The sequence below is a fragment of the Somniosus microcephalus genome, chromosome 32 (genome assembly GCF_052327205.1).
Source record: "Somniosus microcephalus isolate GS21.2 chromosome 32, FLI_Smic_1.0, whole genome shotgun sequence".
Lineage (NCBI taxonomy): Eukaryota > Metazoa > Chordata > Chondrichthyes > Squaliformes > Somniosidae > Somniosus > Somniosus microcephalus.
The window spans coordinates 38,136,474-38,155,560 of record NC_141018.1 but is presented as its reverse complement, the minus strand read 5'-3'; positions in this window follow the sequence as shown (position 1 = coordinate 38,155,560).

Sequence of the window (19,087 nt, the reverse complement as noted above, 5' to 3'; positions counted from 1 at the left end):
CCAATGAAGTGCAGTCACTGTTGTAATGTAGGAAACGCGGCAGCCAATTTGCGCACAGCAAGCTCCCACAAACAGCAATGTGGTAATGATCAGATAATCTGTTTTAGTGATATTGATTGAGGGATAAGTATTGGCTCAGGACACCGGGGAGAACTCCCCTGCTCTTCTTCGAAATAGTGCCGTGGGATCTTTTCCGTCCACCTGAGAGGGCAGACGGGGCCTCGGTTTAGCGTCTCATCCAAAAGACGGCACCTCCGACAGTGCAGCACTCCCTCAGCACTGCACTGGAGCGTCAGCCTAGATTTATGTGCTCAGGTCCCTGGAGTGGGACTTGAACTCACGACCTTCTGATTCAGAGGCGAGGGTGCTACCAACTGACCCACAGCTGACACTGGTGGAGAGGGAGGGAGGGAGGTGGAGAGGGAGGGAGGGAGGTGGAGAGGGAGGGAGGGAGGTGGAGAGGGAGGGAGGGAGGTGGTGAGGTGGAGAGGGAGGTGAAGAGGTGGAGAGGGAGGTGGAGAGGGAGGTGGTGAGGGAGGTGGAGAGGGAGGGAGGGAGGTGGAGAGGGAGGGAGGGAGGTGGAGAGGTGGAGAGGGAGGCGAAGAGGTGGAGAGGGAGGTGAAGAGGGAGAGAGGGAGGGAGGGAGGGAGGGAGGTGAAGAGGGAGAGAGGGAGGGAGGGAGGGAGGTGGAGAGGGAGGGAGGTGGAGAGGGAGGGAGGGAGGTGGAGAGGTGGAGAGGGAGGTGAAGAGGGAGGGAGGGAGGGAGGGAGGTGGCGAGGGAGGGAGGGAGGTGGCGAGGGAGGGCGGGAGGTGGAGAGGGAGGTGAAGAGGGAGGGAGGGAGGTGGAGAGGGAGGGAGGGAGGTGGAGAGGGAGGTGAAGAGGGAGGTGGAGAGGTGGAGAGGGAGGTGGAGAGGTGGAGAGGGAGGTGAAGAGGGAGGGAGGTGGAGAGGGAGGGAGGGAGGTGAAGAGGTGGAGAGGGAGGTGAAGAGGGAGAGAGGGAGGGAGGGAGGGAGGTGGCGAGGGAGGGAGGGAGGTGGAGAGGTGAAGAGGGAGAGAGGGAGGGAGGGAGGGAGGTGGCGAGTGAGGGAGGGAGGTGGAGAGGTTTCGGGAGGGAGGTGGAGAGGGAGGTGAAGAGGTGAAGAGGGAGGTGGAGAGGGAGGGCGGGAGGTGGAGAGGTTTCGGGAGGGAGGGAGGGAGGGAGGTGGAGAGGTTTCGGGAGGGAGGGAGCTAGGTGGCGAGAGGTGGAGAGGTTTCGGGAGGGAGGGAGGTGGCGAGGGAGGGCGGGAGGTGGCGAGGTTTTGGGAGGGAGCTTCAGGAGCCCAGAGGCGCTGAGACCAATTACATTTCCCCATCTCCTCCCCGGCTCGTTTTATTTTCTGGTTTTAATCTAATTTGCCACTAACTCTACTTCAAAAAGCCGCACAACCACCAAATGACTTGTGAAAATCCAAACATCGGCAGCCACAGGCTGCTCCACACCACGTACGAATGATGTGAACTGCGGGCAATCCAGATGAAAACTCCTGAAGGTAGGAGCCCCGGAATTGCACGTTGTAACCGTGGCCTCACCAAAGACCTTCCCAAGGTTATAAAGCACGGTTTTGATTGTTAATCTAATGCAATTCAGATGTGCCACAATCCTTGAGAAAGCTCACTCGTAAAAGCTTGACGATTTAATGAAATAGTCAGTAATCACCCTCTGACCCCTCGCACTCTCTTACCATTGTAAAAAAGACTTTAACTATACCTGGAGCCGTGCATCATTTCCCATGGAGAGCGACAGGCCCGTTGCTTTGTGTTGTCTCTGTCTCTCGATGCATTACAACGTTGAGCTTGACATTAAAATGTCAAACTAGACCTTTTGTGTCTTTTGTTATCTACAAATCTGTCTTAGTCTGAAGGATTCTAAAGTTTCTCTGTTTTCGCACACAGATATGATTGAGCGATGGTTTGAAAAGCTTCTCAAACCCCACCCCCCTCGTCCGATGGATAGAAAGGCCTGGAGATATTATCCGACTGAATCGAACTGAGCACAACATTGAATGGAATTTCTCCTTAGAACACAGAAGGTTAAGGGGAGATTTGATGGAGGTGTTCAAAACTCTGAAGGGTTTTGATACAGTAAATAAGGAGAAACTGTTTCCAGTGGCAGGAGGGTTGGTAACCAGAGGACACAGATTTAAGGTGATTGGCACAAGAACCAGAGCGGAGAGGAGGAAACATTTTTTACGCAGTGAATTGTTGTGATCTGGAATGCACTGCCTGAAACGGCGGTGAAGCAGATTCAATAGTAACTTTCAGAAGGGAATTGATTAAATAATTCAAGCGAGAAAATTTGCAGGCTACGGGGGAAGAGCAGGGGGGAGTGGGACTAATTGAACAGCTCTACCAAAGAGCAGGCACAGGCATGATGGACCGAATGGCCTCGTTTGGTGTTGTATAAATCTACGATTCAAAGATTTAAAGATTCAAAGCAGGACCCAAACCAATAGGTGAGAGCAAAATAAAATGAAGAACTAAAGCAAATGAGAAAAGATTACCTGCCCTGGGAGTGTTTGTTCGGACAGTGTAGAGGGAGCTTTACTCTGTATCTAACCCGTGCTGTACCTGCCCTGGGAGTGTTTGTTCGGACAGTGTAGAGGGAGCTTTACTCTGTATCTAACCCGTGCTGTACCTGCCCTGGGAGTGTTTGATGGGACAGTGTAGAGGGAGCTTTACTCTGTATCTAACCCGTGCTGTACCTGCCCTGGGAGTGTTTGTTCGGACAGTGTAGAGGGAGCTTTACTCTGTATCTAACCCGTGCTGTACCTGCCCTGGGAGTGTTTGTTCGGACAGTGTAGAGGGAGCTTTACTCTGTATCTAACCCGTGCTGTACCTGCCCTTGGGAGTGTTTGATGGGACAGTGTAGAGGGAGCTTTACTCTGTATCTAACCCGTGCTGTACCTGCCCTGGGAGTGTTTGATAGGACAGTGTAGAGGGAGCTTTACTCTGTATCTAACCCGTGCTGCACCTGCCCTGGGAGTGTTTGATGGGACAGTGGAGAGGGAGCTTTACTCTGTATCTAACCCGTGCTGTACCTGCCCTGGGAGTGTTTGATGGGACAGTGTAGAGGGAGCTTTACTCTGTATCTAACCCGTGCTGTACCTGCCCTGGGAGTGTTTGATGGGACAGTGTAGAGGGAGCTTTACTCTGTATCTAACCCGTGCTGCACCTGCCCTGGGAGTGTTTGATGGGACAGTGTAGAGGGAGCTTTACTCTGTATCTAACCCGTGCTGTACCTGCCCTGGGAGTGTTTGATGGGACAGTGTAGAGGGAGCTTTACTCTGTATCTAACCCGTGCTGTACCTGTCCTGGGGGTGTTTGATCGGACAGTGTAGAGGGAGCTTTACTCTGTATCTAACCCGTGCTGCACCTGCCCTGGAAGTGTTTGATGGGACAGTGTAGAGGGAGCTTTACTCTGTATCTAACCCGTGCTGTACCTGCCCTGGGAGTGTTTGATGGGACAGTGTAGAGGGAGCTTTACTCTGTATCTAACTCGTGCTGTACCTGCCCTGGGAGTGTTTGATGGGGCAGTTTAGAGGGAGCTTTACTCTGTATCTAACCCGTGCTGTACCTGCCCTGGGAGTGTTTGATGGGACAGTGTAGAGGGAGCTTTACTCTGTATCTAACCCGTGCTGTACCTGCCCTGGGAGTGTTTGATGGGACAGTGTAGAGGGAGCTTTACTCTGTATCTAACTCGTGCTGTACCTGTCCTGGGAGTGTTTGATGGGACAGTGTAGAGGGAGCTTTACTCTGTATCTAACCCTTGCTGTACCTGCCCTGGGAGTGTTTGATGGGACAGTGTAGAGGGAGCTTTACTCTGTATCTAACCCGTGCTGTACCTGCCTTGGGAGTGTTTGATGGGACAGTGTAGAGGGAGCTTTACTCTGTATCTAACCCATGCTGTACCTGCCCTGGGAGTGTTTGATGGGACAGTGTAGAGGGAGCTTTACTCTGTATCTAACCCGTGTTGGATGTGTTTGATGGGAGAGTGTCTGAACTTTTAATTATCCAGCACTGATATCCTTGAACTTGATGAGCATAAAAGTTTCATTAAATAAAAGTAAAAATTGTATCTCCTTTTGGACAATAGTAGGGATCCAGGAACATTACATGTTCAGAGTCTCCATCAACGATAGAAAGTTCCCTTTAATTAAAATTTCTGAGCTTGTGATAAATTAAACCTCAAAGGACTGAGGCTAAAGCTGTTAGTGAAATAAATTACCCGCAGTAATGTAATATTTACCAATCCTTTTATGAGCATTAGTGTAACTCTCCCATTTGAACCTGCCATTTCATAGCTGTGTGTAGGATTGGCCCCGATTCCTTGATGCAATGTTTTGTCGGAGTAATTAATCCAGTTCTGGCTGCTGGAGGTCTGCCACCACTGGTAAAAATGCCACTTTTAATGAGGTGATAAATGTTACCACACATATCGGAACATTCAATGTTTACTCAGTGAAAAGCTGGCGGATTCTGTGAGCAGGTGGGTTTGAGAGAGGGGCCAGTTGTTGCCATCTTCCAACACACCCCCGTAATTCACATTGGCCACCTGCACCACACGGACCACAGGTTCTGTGTCGATCGTTGTCCGAGATCAGGTCCAACATCAAACATTCTTACCTGAGATCAGGCTTGATATTTGCTGCTTTCATTCTGTCACAAGATCCAATGGATTAAAAACCAGCTTCACTCACACAAAACACATGCACGCTAAATTTAACACAATTGTTGTAACAATGAGCCAGTTTGTCTGGGGCAAGTCACTCAATTCAAATACAAACATGCTTTGGGATTTGTTCACATTAATGTGTCGCACCTTTCACGACCACCGGACATCTCAAAGCACTTTACAGCTTTTGAAGTGGAGTCATTGTTGTAATGTGGGAAACGCGGCAGCCAATTTGCGCACAGCAAGCTCCCACAAACAGCAATGTGATAATGACCAGATCATCTGTTTTTGTTATGTTGGTTGAGGGATAAATATTGGGCCCAGGACACCAGGGAGAACTCCCCTGCTCTTCTTCGAAATCAATCTTTTACGTCCACCTGAGAGAGCAGACGGGGCCTCGGTTTAACATCTCATCCAAAATACGGCACCTCCGACAGTGCAGCGCTCCCTCAGTACTGCCCCATCGACAGTGCAGCGCTCCCTCAGTACTGCCCCTCTGACAGTGCAGCGCTCCCTCAGTACTGCCCCATCGACAGTGCAGCGCTCCCTCAGTACTGCCCCATTGACAGTGCAGCGCTCCCTCAGTACTGCCCCATCGACAGTGCAGCGCTCCCTCAGTACTGCCCCATCGACAGTGCAGCGCTCCCTCAGTACTGCCCCATCGACAGTGCAGCGCTCCCTCAGTACTGCCCCTCTGACAGTGCGGCGCTCCCTCAGTACTGCCCCATCAACAGTGCGGCGCTCCCTCAGTACTGCCCCATCGACAGTGCAGCGCTCCCTCAGTACTGACCCCTCCGACAGTGCAGCGCTTTCTCAGTACTGCCCCTCCAACAGTGCAGCGCTCCCTCAGTACTGCCCCATCGACAGTGCAGCGCTCCCTCAGTACTGCCCCCCGACAGTGCAGCGCTCCCTCAGTACTGCCCCTCCGACAGTGCAGCGCTCCCTCAGTACTGCCCCTCCGACAGTGCAGCGCTCCCTCAGTACTGCCCCTCCAACAGTGCAGCGCTCCCTCAGTACTGCCCCTCTGACAGTACAGCGCTCTCTCAGTACTGCCCCATCGACAGTGCAGCGCTCCCTCAGTACTGCCCCTCTGACAGTGCAGCGCTCCCTCAGTACTGCCCCTCTGACAGTGCAGCGCTCCCTCAGTACTGCCCCTCCGACAGTGCAGCGTTCCCTCAGTACTGCCCTTCTGACAGTGCAGCGCTCCCTCAGTACTGCCCCTCTGACAGTGCAGCGCTCCCTCAGTACAGCACTGGAGTGTTAACCTCGCTTTATGTGCTCGAGTCCCTGGAGTGGGACTTGAACCCACAACCTTCTGACGCAGAGGTGAGGGAGCTACCAACTGAGCCCCGGCTAACACTGAGAGACAAGGTAGTTATTTAAATCTGCTAGGTGCTGGTCACTTTGTTGGTAATATTTCTCATCCTGTCTTATAAAACGAGTGACGTAGTCTTTGAAGAGAGATAATACAGCCAGATAGCTCTGTGACATGGAGCCACTACATTCGAATATTCCAACTATCACAGTTTGGCAGAGCAGTGCTGAACTATTTATAACTTTCAACATGACAAAGAGGGAGCCAAACTTAGTATCTACTGAAAAAAAATTAAGGCTCTATTACTGCCACGATTCACTTGTTTTACTGACTGGTAAAATTCAAAATCTCGTGTAGTTATTCTGTCAGATGAAGTGATAAAACCAAAAGCTGAGATGAAGCGGAGTCGCTCTTCATTCAACCCAAGATACACTATCTGGGCAAGTGGACAGACTCTCTGTGGGACACATGGGACCCACGCTCCCCACCAGACAGGACCGACCGTCCCCACACCGACCGCCTGATGTGGACCTCCTCCGTCTCTCTCTGCTGCCAAGTGACTGAAATTTGGAGACTTGGTTGTAAGTGGGGGGCTGAACCGTTGGTGGGAAGGTGGCGCCAGGGCTGGCTGAGTCGGGGGGCAGCTTTACCCAAAGCCGCCTACTGGGGAACTGGCGGCACCCGTTGCACCGCCCAATTTACAGCCCGTACCATTTGACTTTCCACTGAGGGGCGTCTGATGCGATCGGGATTAGGATAATGCTGGGCAGGTTGAGTTAAAACAAGCCCGAACACACAGAGGGATTTTAAGAGCAGTGTGGGATCTGCTGTGTCATTAGCTGCAGGCTGTTGACCAACCGGCCTCAGGATCTCCAAACAGAAATAAAATCTATGGACGGGAGCCACATGCTCTCTCCTGCCAGGGTCGCCTCCTTTAATCAAACCTTTCCTGCACTGTGAATCCAGCAGCACAATTATATTTTAATATTTGTGACAAGACGTTAAATCATCTGAAGACTTTATCAATGTTATGACTCCATGCTGCAGATTGCACTGAGTGACTCATTGCATACTACCCCGGACACCACCTGGGGATGGGACAAACCCTGCCCCAGGACCCTGCCCCAGGGGGAGGACGGTCTCATACCCCAGGGGGAGGGCGGTCTCGTACCCCAGGGGGAGGGAGGTCTCGTACCCCAGGGGGAGGGCGGTCTCGTACCCCAGGGGGAGGGCGGTCTCGTACCCCAGGGAATGGGAGGTCTCGTACCCCAGGGGGAGGGAGGTCTCGTACCCCAGGGGGAGAGAGGTCTCGTACCCCAGGAGGAGGGTGGTCTCGTACCCCAGGGGGAGGGCGGTCTCGTACCCCAGGGAATGGGAGGTCTCGTACCCCAGGGGGAGGGAGGTCTCGTACCCCAGGGGGAGGGCGGTCTCGTACCCCAGGGGGAGAGAGGTCTCGTACCCCAGGGGGAGGGCGGTCTCGTACCCCAGGGGGAGAGAGGTCTCGTACCCCAGGAGGAGGGTGGTCTCGTACCCCAGGGGGAGGGCGGTCTCGTACCCCAGGGAATGGGCGGTCTCGTACCCCAGGGGGAGGGAGGTCTCGTACCCCAGGGGGAGGGCGGTCTCGTACCCCAGGGGGAGAGAGGTCTCGTACCCCAGGGGGAGGGCGGTCTCGTACCCCAGGGGGAGAGAGGTCTCGTACCCCAGGGAATGGGAGGTCTCGTACCCCAGGGGGAGAGAGGTCTCGTACCCCAGGGGGAGGGCGGTCTCGTACCCCAGGGGGAGAGAGGTCTCGTACCCCAGGGGGAGGGCGGTCTCGTACCCCAGGGAATGGGAGGTCTCATACCCCAGGGGGAGGGCGGTCTCGTACCCCAGGGGGAGAGAGGTCTCGTACCCCAGGGGGAGGGCGGTCTCGTACCCCAGGGAATGGGAGGTCTCGTACCCCAGGGGGAGGGCGGTCTCGTACCCCAGGGGGGAGAGAGGTCTCGTACCCCAGGGGGAGGGCGGTCGCGTACCCCAGGGGGAGGGAGGTCTCGTACCCCAGGGGAACTGGACAGTGTGCTCTCAGGTTGGCAGTCCTTCTGGGGGATGTACACAGTAAGTGTTGTGAGCAAGCGTGAAGGGAGCAGTTCACGAGGAAGTACAACTCTTAGAGTTATTGGATCTAATTCACATCCATGTTTGTGTGGTGTGTGAGTTCAAGCCCTTGCTAGCATGCACACGGCCCTTTTTATACAACCCACCCTAGCCTGGCTTCGAACGATAACCCTGCTGTCCCACCACAGTCACAGGCCAGTATTCAATGTCTGATGGCTTTCACCCAGCAGTTGACCATTTGCTCCGATCTCTTCAGCCCCTCGTTCTCTCTGTTCCTGGCCTTAGAATGTGGCCAGTTAAATTACTCCCAGGCCTCTGCTGCCCGTGGCAGTGCTGTGTAATTATACTTGTACCCGACAGGGGTAGCCCAGCCCTGGAGGCCATTGGCTGAGATCCAGAGGATCAGTAAATTGGTCAAAAGCTATTGAGAGTGTGAACTGAGCAGGAGTAAAGTCACAGGGACTTTGTGAAAGGAATGGTTTCCCTTTTAGTTCGACTGGAACTCATTTCAGCAAATCCACGATATCGCAGTGGTTGGTGAGAGTAACAAAGGTTTATTGGCCTGTTGGTTCTTGTCACTGTGCTCTGCTCCTCCCAATACTAGGTCCAAGAGTACGTAGATTGCTGTGGGTGAAGTGCTGGGTTCTGCACCAATACCTGACCGCTCCATGCAACAGAGAGGGGATGTTGCAACTGTGGATTGCTCAGTTACTTACAGATAGTTTCCCCTGGTGGTTCAGTGGGAACACGCAACACCCAGTGTGATACTGAGTCAAAGAGGGCAGGAAGATCCCAAGTTCAATGCCCAGTCTGTGATGAAGGAGCCAAGGTGGTTGGTGAGACACTATGGGCCTCAGACACTATTCCTCCTGGGTTAGAGAGGAATCAGCCAGGGTTCCTGCTCCTGATCACTGTCCAGTGACCCCTGGGTTAGAGAGGAATCAGCCAGGGTTCCTGCTCCTGATCACTGTCCAGTGACCCCTGGGTTAGAGAGAGAGGAGAATCAGCCAGGGTTCCTGCTCCTGATCACTGTCCAGTGACCCCTGGGTTAGAGAGGAATCAGCCAGGGTTCCTGCTCCTGATCACTGCCCAGTGACCCCTGGGTTAGAGAGGGGAGAATCAGCCAGGGTTCCTGCTCCTAATCACTGTCCAGTGACCCCTGGGTTAGGGAGAGGGGTGAATCAGCCAGGGTTCCTGCTCCTGATCACTGTCCAGTGACCCCTGGGTTAGGGAGAGGGGAGAATCAGCCAGGGTTCCTGCTCCTGATCACTGCCCAGTGACCCCTGGGTTAGAGAGAGGAGAATCAGCCAGGGTTCCTGCTCCTGATCACTGTCCAGTGACCCCTGGGTTAGAGAGAGGGGAAATCAGCCAGGGTTCCTGCTCCTGATCACTGTCCAGTGACCCCTGGGTTAGGGAGAGGGGAGAATCAGCCAGGGTTCCTGCTCCTGATCACTGTCCAGTGACCCCTGGGTTAGAGAGAGGGGAGAATCAGCCAGGGTTCCTGCTCCTGATCACTGTCCAGTGACCCCTGGGTTAGGGAGAGGGGAGAATCAGCCAGGGTTCCTGCTCCTGATCACTGTCCAGTGACCCCTGGGTTAGGGAGAGGGGAGAATCAGCCAGGGTTCCTGCTCCTGATCATTGCCCAGTGACCCCTGGGTTAGAGAGAGGGGAGAATCAGCCAGGGTTCCTGCTCCTGATCACTGTCCAGTGACCCCTGGGTTAGGGAGAGGGGAGAATCAGCCAGGGTTCCTGCTCCTGATCACTGTCCAGTGACCCCTGGGTTAGGGAGAGGGGAGAATCAGCCAGGGTTCCTGCTCCTGATCACTGTCCAGTGACCCCTGGGTTAGAGAGAGGGGAGAATCAGCCAGGGTTCCTGCTCCTGATCACTGTCCAGTGACCCCTGGGTTAGAGAGAGGGGAGAATCAGCCAGGGTTCCTGCTCCTGATCACTGTCCAGTGACCCCTGGGTTAGGGAGAGGGGAGAATCAGCCAGGGTTCCTGCTCCTGATCACTGTCCAGTGACCCCTGGGTTAGGGAGAGGGGAGAATCAGCCAGGGCTCCTGCTCCTGATCACTGCCCAGTGACCCCTGGGTTAGAGAGAGGGGAAATCAGCCAGGGTTCCTGCTCCTGCTCACTGCTCAGTGACGACTGCTGATATTTGGTGAGACGGGATCTCTTCTCTGCTCAAACAGCCTCGATTTTAATCACCATAAACATTCACTCCCTCCACCACCGGCGTACCGTGGCTGCAGTGTGTACCATCTACAAGATGCATTGCAGCAACTCGCCAAGGCTTCTTCAGCAGCACCTCCCAAACCCGTGACCTCTTCCACCTAGAAGGACAAGGGCAGCAGGCGCATGGGAACACCAGCACCTCCAAGTTCCCCTCCAAGTCACACACCATCCTGACTTGGAAGTATATCGCCATTCCTTCATCGTCGCTGGGTCAAAATCCTGGATCTCCCTCCCTAACCGCATTATGGGAGTACCTTCACCACACGGACTGCAGCGGTTCAAGAAGGCAGCTCACCACCACCTTCTCAAGGGCAACTAGGGATGGGCAATAAATGCCGGCCTTGGCAGCGATGCCCACATCCCGTGAATGAATTTAAAAAATGTAAAGCCCACCTGGTGGAAGGGAGAAGGTTTGGGTCGTACGGCAGTTCTACACTCGGACAGGTTTAGTTAAAATCGTGGTGAAGGATGGCTACTTGGGGCGGGGGGGGGGGGGGGTGGGGGCGGCGGTGGGGGTGGTTGCGGGTAGTGAGAAACCAGGGGGCACGGAAGGAAGGCCAGAGCTTCGTGAGGACGCAGTGTGCAGGCTGAGTGCCTGGAAGACTTTATACAAATATTTCTGACATAATTTAACCCAGAAAAATTTAAAAACAAAACTGACTGTTTCAAACAAAGATTTTCCTCCTTAATAAATGAGGTTGTACCCACACAATGCAAGTGCTGCCGTTGGCTCCAACTCAGCCGCTTCCTTTGTAAGACATAAATCAGTTGGCAAACTACCTCTGGCGACTACAATGCTGAGTCCCAGACACAATGACACCACCCGGCATTAATAATGGTGCAATGCTCGCAGATGTCTGTTGTATAACTTCACGGAAACATTACCTACCCTCACTACACAGCATGCACTGAAGGCAACCTCAGTTATTTGTCAGAAGCCACCCAGTGATGCTCCCCGCCCAGCGACGCTCCTCGCCCAGCGATGCTCCTCGCCCAGCGACTCTCCCCGCCCAGCGACGCTCCCCGCCCAGCGACTCTCCCCGCCCAGCGACTCTCCCCGCCCAGCGACGCTCCCCGCCCAGCGAGGCTCCCCGCCCAGCGACGCTCCCCACCCAGTGACGCTCCCCGCCCAGCGAGGCTCCTCGCCCAGCGACGCTCCCCGTCCAGCGAGGCTCCGCGCCCAGCGAGGCTCCTCGCCCAGCGACGCTCCTCGCCCAGCGAGGCTCCCCCTCCTCGCCCAGCGACGCTCCTCGCCCAGCGACGCTCCCCCTCCTCGCCCAGCGACGCTCCTCGCCCAGCGAGGCTCCTCGCCCAGCGACGCTCCCCGCCCAGCGAGGCTCCCCGCCCAGCGAGGCTCCCCGCCCAGCGACGCTCCTCACCCAGCGACGCTCCCCCTCCTCACCCAGCGACGCTCCTCACCCAGCGACGCTCCTCACCCAGCGACGCTCCCCCTCCTCGCCCAGCGACGCTCCCCGCCCAGCGATTCTCCTCGCCCAGCGACGCTCCCCCTCCTCGCCCAGCGACGCTCCCCCTCCTCGCCCAGCGACGCTCCCCGCCCAGCGATTCTCCTTGCCCAGCGATGCTCCTCGCCCAGCGATGCTCCTCGCCCAGCGATTCTCCTCGCCCAGCGATGCTCCCTGCCCAGCAATTCTCCTCGCCCAGCGATGCTCCTCGCCCAGCGATGCTCCCCGCCCAGCGACGCTCCCCCTCCCCGCCCAGCGACGCTCCCCACCCAGCGATTCTCCCCGCCCAGCGACGCTCCTCGCCCAGCGACGCTCCTCGCCCAGCGACGCTCCCCGCCCAGCGACGCTCCCCGCCCAGCGACGCTCCCCGCCCAGCGACGCTCCCCGCCCAGCGACGCTCCCCCTCCTCACCCAGCGACGCTCCTCGCCCAGCGACGCTCCCCGCCCAGCGATTCTCCTCGCCCAGCGATGCTCCCCGCCCAGCGATGCTCCTCGCCCAGCGATGCTCCCCCTCCCCGCCCAGCGATGCTCCCCGCCCAGCGATTCTCCCCGCCCAGCGATTCTCCTCGCCCAGCGATGCTCCTCGCCCAGCGATGCTCCCCGCCCAGCGACGCTCCCCCTCCCCGCCCAGCGACGCTCCTCGCCCAGCGATTCTCCCCGCCCAGCGAAGCTCCTCGCCCAGCGACGCTCCTCGCCCAGCGACGCTCCTCGCCCAGCGACGCTCCCCGCCGAGCGACTCTCCTCGCCCAGCGACGCTCCTCGCCCAGCGATGCTCCCCACCCAGCGATGCTCCCCGCCCAGCGATTCTCCTCGCCCAGCAAGGCTCCTCGCCCAGCGATGCTCCCCGCCCAGCGATGCTCCTTGCCCAGCGACGCTCCTCGCCCAGCGACGCTCCCCGCCCAGCGACGCTCCTCGCCCAGCGACGCTCCTCGCCCAGCGACGCTCCTCGCCCAGCAAGGCTCCTCGCCCAGCGATGCTCCCTGCCCAGCGATGCTCCCCGCCCAGCGATGCTCCTCGCCCAGCGATGCTCCTCGCCCAGCAAGGCTCCTCGCCCAGTGATGTTCCCCGCCCAGCGATGCTCCCCGCCCAGCGACGCTCCCCCTCCCCGCCCAGCAAGGCTCCTCGCCCAGCGATGCTCCCCGCCCAGCGATGCTCCCCGCCCAGCGATGCTCCCCGCCCAGCGATGCTCCTCGCCCAGCGATGCTCCCCGCCCAGCGATGCTCCCCGCCCAGCGATGCTCCCCGCCCAGCGATGCTCCTCGCCCAGCGATGCTCCCCGCCCAGCGATGCTCCTCACCCAGCGATGCTCCTCGCCCAGCGATGCTCCTCCCAGCGATGCTCCCCCCTCCTCGCCCAGCGATGCTCCTCGCCCAGCAATGCTCCCCGCCCAGCGATGCTCCTCGCCCAGCGATGCTCCTCGCCCAGCGATGCTCCCCGCCCAGCGATGCTCCTCGCCCAGCGATGCTCCCCGCCCAGCGATGCTCCTCGCCCAGCGATGCTCCCCGCCCAGCGATGCTCCTCGCCCAGCGATGCTCCTCCCAGCGATGCTCCCCCCTCCTCGCCCAGTGATGCTCCTCTCCCAGCGATGCTCCTCTCCCAGCGATGCTCCTCTCCCAGCGATGCTCATCTCCCTGCGATGCTCCTTGCCCAGCGACGCTCCGCCCAGCGACGCTCCTCCCAGCGACGCTCCTCCCAGCGACGCTCCTCTCCCAGCGATGCTCCTCTCCCAGCGATGCTCCTTGCCCAGCGACGCTCCTCCCAGCGACGCTCCTCCCAGCGACGCTCCTCTCCCAGCGACGCTCCTCTCCCTGCGATGCTCCTCACCCAGCGACGCTCCTCCCAGCGACGCTCCTCCCAGCGACGCTCCTCCCAGCGACGCTCCTCGCCCAGCGACGCTCCACCCAGCGACGCTCCTCCCAGCGACGCTCCTCCCAGCGACGCTCCTCGCCCAGCGATGCTCCTCGCCCAGCGATGCTCCCCGCCCAGCGGTGCTCCCCGCCCAGCGGTGCTCCCCGCCCAGCGATGCTCCTCGCCCAGCGATGCTCCCCGCCCAGCGATGCTCCTCCCAGCGATGCTCCCCGCCCAGCGATGCTCCTCCCAGCGATGCTCCTCGCCCAGCGATGCTCCCCGCCCAGCGATGCTCCTCTCCCAGCGATGCTCCTCTCCCAGCGATGCTCCTCTTCCTGCGATGCTCCTTGCCCAGCGACGCTCCGCCCAGCGATGCTCCTCCCAGCGACGCTCCTCCCAGCGACGCTCCTCGCCCAGCGATGCTCCTCTCCCAGCGACGCTCCTCTCCCAGCGATGCTCCCCGCCCAGCGATGCTCCCCGCCCAGCGATGCTCCTCGCCCAGCGATGCTCCCCGCCCAGCGATGCTCCCCGCCCAGCGATGCTCCTCGCCCAGCGATGCTCCCCGCCCAGCGATGCTCCCCGCCCAGCGATGCTCCTCGCCCAGCGATGCTCCCCGCCCAGCGATGCTCCTCGCCCAGCGATGCTCCCCGCCCAGCGATGCTCCCCGCCCAGCGATGCTCCTCGCCCAGCGATGCTCCCCGCCCAGCGATGCTCCTCGCCCAGCGATGCTCCTCCCAGCGATGCTCCCCGCCCAGCGATGCTCCCCGCCCAGCGATGTTCCTCCCAGCGATGCTCCTCTCCCAGCGATGCTCCTCTCCCAGCGACGCTCCTCGCCCAGCGACGCTCCTCCCAGTGACGCTCCTCGCCCAGCGATGCTCCTCTCCCAGCGACGCTCCTCTCCCAGCAATGCTCCTCTCCCAGCAATGCTCCTCTCCCTGCGATGCTCCTCTCCCTGCGATGCTCCCCGCCCAGCAACGCTCCGCCCAGCGATGCTCCTCCCAGCGACGCTCCTCCCAGCGATGCTCCCCGCCCAGCTCCTTGGAGCAGAGAAGGCTAAGAGGAGGTTGGATAGAGAGGTTTAAAATCATGAAGGGTTTGGATAGAGTAAATAAAGAGAAACTGTTTCCAATGGCTGAAGGGTCGATAACCAGAGGACACAGATTTAAGGTGATTGGCAAAAGAACCAGAGGCGACAGGAGGAAAAACTTTGTTACACAATGAGTGGTTAGGATTTGGAATGCGCTGCCTGATGGGGCGTGGACACAGAGTCAATAGGAGCCTTCAAAAGGGAATTGGATAAATACTCGAAGGAGAAAAAGTTGCAGGGATACGGGGAAAGAGCGGGGGAGTGGGACTGACTGGATTGCTCTTCGAAAGAGCCGATGCAGACTCGATGGGCCGAATGGCCTCATTCTGTGCTGTACTATTCTCTGATTCTATAGGTGACTCCAAGCTTTCGGTTTTAAAAACCTGTAGGTTGAGGTGATTTAGCTGCATTTAAGGAGAAGTTAGATGCAGACTTCATCTCACCCCATCACCATATCCTTCTATTCCCTTCTCCCTCATGTGTTTATCCAGCCTCCCCTTAAATGCATTTATATTATTCGCCTCAACTACATTCCACATTCTCACCACTCTCTGGACAAAGAAGTTTCTCCTCATCTCCCCCTTGTTCTTTTGCCAATTATCTTAAATCTAGTGGCTTTTAAAAAGTTCCATCGACGGACAGGCCCAGCGAGGTGACATCCCAACCCACACCCGTGACTTTCTCTTTCTGATTGAGTGCCTGTGCAGCCAGAAGTTAACAAGTGTTCCTGTGGTTTCTCCCTGAGCTGTGTTGTGCTTGGAATGAATCTGACACGACACAGTGTGCGAGGTGTTGACTTCCAACTATGGGCAGGTAGTCAGTGAGATGAGTGTCAGTGTGAGCGGGACCGTAGAGGTCTTGCACCAATTCATCCGTGACACAGCCCTGCTAACAATGCAACTGTAGTCAAAGATATGAAACGGTGTATGGTCTGTGTGTGCTCCATCGGATAGTGGCTCGCACTGTGCTCAACCTGCCTGAAAACAGCAAGGAGTGAAGGGAGGTCGGAGAGAGAGAGCACGAGGAACACAGAAAAGAGAGAGAGTTAGATTCATGATAGAACGAGGGAGAGCGTAAGTGAAGAGCAAAAGTGAATGAGCGATAGAGAGGAAGAGAGAGTGAGGAACACAGAAGAGACTACGAAAGAGAATGAGAAAGAAAAAGAGGATGAGATAGAGAATAAGAGAGACAGTCAGTGAAGAGCAGACGAGAATGAGATGTAGATGGGAAGAGACAGGAGAGAGAATGCTGCATTCACAATAGGCATCAGAGATAGGGACCTGAGAGCAGAACAGGGGGGACAGGAGGTCATCACATCGCCACAGTGCATCAACCAGCTGAAGCCTCGGAACAGGCAAAGCCTCTCTGAACAGCAGTGATCCTCATGTTAGTGGCGCTCCTTCCAAACAAGGCCCTTCACTGCCAAAGCTGAAGAGGAACCTCTCGAATGCTTTGCCTGAACTTTGGCAGGGACCCCCTGCTTCCAGCCCACGACTCAGATCCCAGCACACAGCCAGAAAAATATCCACACACAGCAGGCCAACTGCTGGGAGCAGGTAGGCCGAGCAAATCAATTACCATATATAGCGATTCCAACCCTTATCTTGTTTGCCAACTGCACTCAAACATCAGCGTACCATGAAATTACCTGGAGATCATTTCAATTGTAATAAAGCCATACACAAAGAGGCAATGCGTTGAGTTGGTGATGAGGAGGTGACGGGAATAATTAGCTGGGCTCTTTGAGATCTCAAGGGTTTGACTCATGTGTTTTCAAACCCAAATCAAATTTTTATGTAATTCTCTGGTCCATGTTGACCCGCCTCTCCCCAATTGAGAGCTAATGGAGAGCAGGCAACAATCAGCTGCACACTCCCCTCTCCCGCTCACCAATACTCACATCCTTTGCTCGCATAAAGCTTACACACGGGTTTAAAAGGTTAGTGTGAGCAATTCATTCACCTCCCAACCTCGGCACAGTGAAGCCCATTTCAACAGGAGCTGGACTTAAGGTCAACACTAAGATACAGGGATATGGGGAGAAAAAATTCTATAGATTCTGGAACAATTCCCATGGATTGGAGGGTAGCTAATGTTACCCCACTATTGGGAGCACTTGGAAAACAGTGACAGGATCGGACAAAGTCAACATAGATTTACAAAAGGTAAATCGTGCTTGACTAATCTACTGGAATTTTTTGAGGATGTAACTGGTAGAATAGATAAGGGAGAACCAGTGGATGTGGTGTATTTGGACTTTCAGAAGGCTTTCGATAAGGTCCCGCATAAGAGATTAGCGTGTAAAGTTAAAGCACATGGGATTGGGGGCAAGGTACTGACTTGGATAGAGAACTGGCTGGCAGATAGGAAGCAAAGAGTTGGAATAAACGGCTCTTTTTCTGAGTGGCAGGCAATGACTAGTGGGGTACCGCAGGGATCGGTGCTAGGACCCCAGCTATTCACAATATATATTAATGATCTAGATGAGGGAACTAGATGTAATATCTCCAAGTTTGTAGACGACACAAAGCTGGGTGGGCGTGTGTGCTGTGAGGAGGATGCCGAGAAACTCCAGTATGATTTGGACAGGTTGGGTGATTGGGCAGATACAGTATAATGTGGATAAATGCGAGGTTATCCACTTTGGTGGCAAAAACAGGAAGGCAGATTATTATCTGAATGGCAATAGATTGGGAGAAGGGGAAGTGCAACGAGACCTGGGTGCCCTTGTGCACCAGTCGCTGAAGGTAAGCATGCAGGTGCAGCAGGCAGTTAAGAAGGCAAATGGTATGTTGGCCTTCGTAGCGAGAGGATTCGAATACAGGAACAAGGATGTCTTGCTGCAGTTGTACAGGGCCTTGGTGAGACCACACCTTGAGTATTGTGTGCAGTTTTGGTCGCCTTATCTGAGGAAGGATGTTCTTGCCATGGAGGGAGTGCAGCGAAGATTCACCAGACTGATACCTGGGATGGCAGGAATGATGTATGAGGAGAGATTGGGTCGATTGGGCTTATACTCGCTGGAGTTTAGAAGAATGAGAGGGAATCTCATTGAAACTTATAAAATTCTAACAGGACTAGACAGACTAGATGCAGGAAGGATGTTCCCGATGGCAGGGGAGTCCAGAACCAGGGGGTCACAGTCTAAAGATAAGGGGTAAGCCATTTAGGACAGAGATGAGGAGGAATTTCTTCACCCAGAGAGTAGTGAACCTGTGGAATTCTCTACCACAGAAGGCAGTTGAGGCCAATTCATTACGTATATTCAAGAAGGAGTTAGATATATTTCTTAAGGCTAAAGGGATCAAGGGATATGGGGTGAAGGCAGGGACAGGGTACTGAGTTTGGATGATCAGCCATGATCTCATTGAATGGCGGAGCAGGCTCAAGGGGCCAAATGGCCTACTCCTATCTCCTATGTTTCTATGTAGAAGGTGGGTCGGTGGGGTTGAGGGATATGGGGAGAAGGTGGGTGGCTGGGGTTGAGGGATGTGGGGAGTGTGTGGGTGGCTGGGGTTGAGCGATGTGGGGAGAAGGTGGGTCAGTGGGGTTGAGGGATGTGGGGAGAAGGTGGGTGGGTGGTGTTGAGGGATATGGGGAGAAGGTGGGTGGGTGGGATTGAGGGATGTGGGGAGAAGGTGGGTGGGTGGGGTTGAGGGATGTGGGGAGAAGGTGGGTGGGTGGGATTGAGGGATGTGGGGAGAAGGTGGGTGGGTGGGGTTGATGGATGTGGGGAGAAGGTGGGTGGCTGGGGTTGAGCGATGTGGGGAGAAGGTGTGTCAGTGGGATTGAGGGATGTGGGGAGAAGGTGGGTGGGTGGGATTGAGGGATGTGGGGAGAAGGTGGGTGGGTGGGATTGAGGGATGTGGGGAGAAGGTGGGTGGGTGGGATTGAGGGATGTGGGGAGAAGGTGGGTGGGTGGGGTTGATGGATGTGGGGAGAAGGTGGGTGGCTGGGGTTGAGCGATGTGGGGAGAAGGTGGGTCAGTGGGATTGAGGGATGTGGGGAGAAGGTGGGTGGGTGGGATTGAGGGATGTGGGGAGAAGGTGGGTCGGTGGGGTTGAGGGATGTGGGGAGAAGGTGGGTGGGTGGGATTGAGGATATGAAGAAGGGTAATGGCCCTAATGGGCTTTGTCCATTCCCACTAAATTTCTGCGTTTTTTAAGGAGCAGGGCGAAGAATGGAAGTTGGCAGAGTTCAGTTCAGGGTGTTGGTGGACTTTCATTCGCTCTCGATGTCATCCGCCCCCCGATTGTGGCCCACAGTTCTGAAAGAGTTAAATCCGAGTGCTGCAGAAGTGCCGGTGAGAACTGCTGTTAACGGCCAGTCAAACCC